The following is a 5,121-nucleotide window of genomic DNA, read 5'->3' on the forward strand; positions in this document are numbered from 1 at the left end:
CAGGAGGTCCCCATACAGTCTTTAACTATGGGACCTCCGTCTGCATACTAAATACTTGTAATGTGACTCAACTTCTAATAATAAATTCTGATTGTGATGTTGAGGAATGCATATGGCACTTAACAAGTAACCAAAGTAAAGGCGAAGGATGCGGGCATAATATCGGTTTAAGGAAGCAAAAAAAAAGCAAACAAAAAACAAAGAACAACATAAAAACCGACGGCGAATATCACAGCGATCAACAAATGTAGAAATGACATCATGAAGGGATGAATTTTCAAGATATGGTTTAACGAAAACAATCATAGAAAGTGGGCGTGATGGCGACCATGGAATTACAAGCGTGACTATGGAAAGAGTGAGCCCTGGAGTAAAAGCTAATGCTCGGTAGCATTCACAGCACGAAACACCTACAACGAACAAAATCAAAAGTCAAAAAGCGAAAAAACCTTAGACCGTCAAAAGGAAATTTTTTTAAAAGGCATAATCCAGAAAATTCACTTCTGGGTGCAACGAGGCAAATGGCGTACTCGTACATTTGTCGCCGCTTTTTAGTATTTAGAACGCTTCGACAATCCCCCCTTCAGTCTGTTCCCTCGAATAGAACAACGTTGTGTTATTATAAATTGATTTGCAAGGGTTGTTTCTTCCGCCCTTATTTTTTCCTCTGTACCTGTCAAAGTGCAGGTACCAAAGTGCAGCTACCAAAATGCCTCCTGCCTTGTTCTTTACATGCCACTGGTGTTCCTGTGCCCTTTCGTTTAAACTCCTGCCCGTTCGTCCAATATAAATGTTGTCACATGTAAAGGGAATCGAATACACTACCCCACAAACACAATCTGTGTAGTGCGTTTCGTGCATGGTTGAACACTGTGGCCTACTCTTTCCCATGCCTGTCTCCATGGGGCACACTTACTGATCTTGCATGGAGCCGAAATAACGACCTTGACTCCGTAGCGGCTTACTTTTTTGATGTTGTGCGACACTCGATGAATATAGGACATGACCTGCAGTTTTTCTTTCTTAATACCCTTTTTCCTGCATCTTTCTGGTCCTTTTTACCTTTATGTTTTTGCAAAAGATTTTCGCAGGCGCCAATGGTTCAACTCTGAGGGTAACCAGCTGAGGGGATGCGCCTAACTTGCTGATTGAAACTGGTTTCTAACTTCTTCTCGCATGATTGTTCCAAGCCAGACTTACAAGCTAGGGTTATGTTAGCGCTCTTAACCTCTTCTAGCCTGAATTTAGCATACTGCATAAAAAAATTGTTTTTGCTGTGGCTTTTTATGTTCTGGTTATGAGGAAGTTACACAGCAACTTTTATGCGTGTCGGGGTTTTAGGAAGAAAGTTACAGCTATGTCGCGAAAACGCGACAACAGGTCGTAATGGATCAAAAAATGTTTATTTTCAAACACACTTGAGAGCTCATTTCTTTGAGTTTAGCACATTTGTATCTCAGTTCTTATGAAAAGAAATGAAACAATTTGAACTTTTTTTTATACACAGATGAACTTTGCACTTTGTGCAGAAGGAAACAGGTTGGCCTTTGCAGCCAGGCATCTTGCATCGTTGTCGTTGCTGCGACACTTCAGGCCAGTGGCCAACATTGTCTTGACGGACTTCAGCATTAGGTGTTGGAGCTGCTGGTCCTCTTCTTTTCTTCTTCTCAAGCTCTCCTTCCACGGAAAGAGACGGCCGGCCCCTCTTCTTCATCACGTCCTTGTTTTGATTGCACAGGCAGCTGGCTAGAGAAGCCTTGAACGCTACAAGATCCAGTTGATGTTTCTTTGGGATTCCTAGAGCATCACAATCCCTCCGGTAGAGCAGCCAGCTGCTCACAACAGCCATGTCCACAAAATGAAAAAAAAATCGCAGGTAGAATTTCTTCGACTTCAGAAAAATTCTGTAGTACGCCATGAGCCCATCGAGAAGGTCGACTCCACCCATAAAAGTGTTGTAAGCCTTCACAATGGCTGGCTGCTCAACTTCACATCTTTCTTTCTTTTTGCGGTCATACCGCTGGCAGCTTCCTAGAGGCTGGGCACTCCCGAATGTGCTAGCAATATTCACTCCCCGGCTGTCGTACCACTTCACTACTCGGACTTCGACCCCTTCAATAGTAGCCTGCCTCTCCACGTGGCTTCCTCTACCGTTCTTCTTCATTTCTGCATCGCTGGGCAGTCGGCATCCAGAAATTCTGTTTGCGCGTGCAGTTCCCATTGCTGGAATACCACGCTGATGCAAATTTACCAGCAGTTTTATGGATGTGAACCAGTTGTCAAAAAAGAGCAAGTAGCTCTTGTTCTCTGGGATGGAGCGCGAAAGCTCGAGCACAACATTAGAGCTTGCTCCAAGGTCAGGTAATCCAGGAACAGGGCGGATGTCCCCTGTGTATATAGAGAAGTCAGAGACAAGTCCGTGGGTGTCGCAAAGTACAAAAATCTTGTAGCCCCACTTGTGAGGCTTGCTAGGGACGTACTGCTTGAGTGAGGAGCGGCCTTTGAACGGCACAATTTGCTCGTCGACCACCAGCATCTGTGACTTTGGAAGGATTTGAAATTTGAGCAGCAGATTGTCAATGAGTGGTCGAATTTTGAAGAGCCTGTCTTTGCCAGCATTTGCTTGTAGGAGATTGTTGTCGTTGAAATGAAGGCTGTTCTTTATCGCTTGCCACCTGTCACGTGACATAACTTCTGCCACTTTTTCTACTCGCATCTCGCGGTTCCAGTACATGCGCGATCGCGGAAGCCTGTATATGGACATATACATTGTGGCCCCAAGAAACTGCTCCAGTTCAGCGCGTGTTAGGCACAATGCTTTGTTGGCATTCTTCTGCACTGCATAGAGATTGGACTGGTCTGTAATCTCCTCAAGAAGCTTGTCGTCAAAAAAATACCGGAAGTACGCAATGGGAGCTTTCGGCTCATCTGGAGGGTCTGGAAGACCGTCTTCCCATTGAGGGTGGCATGTCCGCGGATGGTTCACTTGCTTCCAGAGGAAACTTCTTGCGCTTGACGTTGACGGCTCTTCCGTTTCACCTTCTTCATCTGCAAACAAAAAAAGAAAAAGAAATCACTGCGAGGTCGCAAACCACATTTGAGAAGCCACAAAAACCTTGGCTTGAAAAAATTGGCTGGGGCTTAGCTAAGGGCCTGGATATCTCGAAGCGAAAAGCTGCGGTGATCCGCGATAAACACGCGCTTGCGGCGAACGTCAAACGATGACGCATAGCGCGCGGCAGCGTGCGCCTGTTCTATGGGCAAGCGCGCCTTATATACCCCTCCTTTCAAATGCGCACGGCTGCGGCGAAAGGTCAAACGGTGGCGCGGAGAAGCGACGGCGCACATGGGCAGTAGCCTGCGCAGTGCGTGACGTCACTCGTGCTCCGACAAACGCGGTGTTGACTATCGTAGTGAAGCTTTTGGCTTCAAAAGAAAAAGACGCGCCACTGCAATACAACACGAAAGAACGCTGACGGCGTTTCACATTGCAGCCGAATGCAACTCGCCCAACAAACAAAAAATTGCGCACCTGTGTCGCTCCCAGACTGCCCAGATTGATCTGATGGGGCAGCATGTACTGTGTCAGGGCTGTATTCCGAATCGCTGTCGCTGAGGCAGCTATCTTCGCTTTCTTCAACGGGTGGAACCCTGATCCCGTAGAACCTTCTGGTGTCCATCACGAACAAAAAGCACCGAATAACTGCAAAAAACAAAAATTACTAGTTTTTTGACCACATGCCGAGGAAGACGAAGTTGTGCACAAATCGGGACGCTACAGCCTGTTGATGCGAAAACGCGAACAAAGCGACACACGCTTGAAAAAACAACTAATCTTCAAAAACAAATTATTTACGTGATCTGCGTGCATTATTCAACCAAGTGCCTATCATGCAAAATTTTTTTATATTCAAAAAACTTACATACCTTGAATGGAGACGGATGTCAATGGATGGATAGTGAGAAATGTTCTTCGTCGGCATCAACTGGAGAAATGGCAGCCGTCAGCTCTTTACTGAATCGACGATAGATGGCGCTGCCTTTTCCACGTGTTGCCAGACATCTGTGGATTCCCTCTGAGCGCAGGGGTAGCGGCTACAGATGTTTTCTTCTGGTGGTGCGGCTTAAAACCGGTATGATGCGAAATCGCGACAACAGGTCATTAGAGGTTAACTAGTTTGGAATGTGCACTTTCAAACGGCAGTGGGACGTTCTTTGTTCTTGGATTTTAATACCAACAGATGTGTTTTGGGCCAAAATGAAGACGGAGGTCCAAAAGCTGAAGGGAGTTATCCCTGGATAAATCGTGAAAAAAAAACAGGGCGGAAAAAACAACCCATGCGAACCAATTTTTAATAACACAACCTTGCCGCTCTATTCGAGGGATCAGATTGAAAGGGAGACTGTCGAAGCGTTCCACATACTAAACTATCACGACAAATGTATCAGCACGCCATCTGTGTCGTCGCTTCCAGAATAAGTAAATTTTCCGGAATGTCTTTAAACAAATTCGTTTTGATGGTCTAAGGTTATTTTGGCTTTTTTTCTTTTTGTAGGTGTTTTGCGCTGTCAATGCCACCGAGCGTTAGTTTTTTCTCCAGGTCTCACTGTTTCCATAGTCACGTTTGGAAATTCAATAGTCGCCGTCACCCCCACTTTCCATGGTTGTTTTCAATAAGCCATATTTTGAGCCTTCATCCCTTCAATTCCATATTTGTTGATCGGTGTGATATTCCCCGCTTGTTATGTTTTTTTTTTTGCCTTTCGTGCTTTCTTCAAACAATTTTATGCACTCATCCTTCGCTTTAAAACTGGTTATTTTCTAAGTGCCATATTCGCTTCCTTCATATACTCGCGGTCTCTTCCTGTTTTTCTTCTCGTTTTCTTTTTTTATTCTATCGCTCCCTTTTTTATCATGCTGTAAGTATGGCTAAGGGTTAATTTGGTGATGGCTTGTCGCAATCTTGGATACACTGCTTCCCTGCAGATAACCTTTAGGTGTTCACGTTTATTGGCACATGTAAGAGCGACAATGCGGACACGTGCGCAGGTTCGCGAATGAAATATATGTATGTAGCCTGCTTACCAAGAAATAAACAGTTGGCAACCTGCACCCTTAGT

The 5,121-nt window shown here is 45.1% G+C and overlaps 1 pseudogene; it reads right to left on the reverse strand.

Annotated features, from left to right (window-relative positions):
* Positions 1-1,384: 1,384 nt before the first annotated feature.
* On the reverse strand, positions 1,385-3,792 carry LOC140212804 (piggyBac transposable element-derived protein 3-like; annotated as a pseudogene).
* Between the last annotated feature and the right edge of the window lie 1,329 nt (positions 3,793-5,121).

This window comes from Dermacentor andersoni, chromosome 5 (genome assembly GCF_023375885.2).
Source record: "Dermacentor andersoni chromosome 5, qqDerAnde1_hic_scaffold, whole genome shotgun sequence".
NCBI lineage: Eukaryota > Metazoa > Arthropoda > Arachnida > Ixodida > Ixodidae > Dermacentor > Dermacentor andersoni.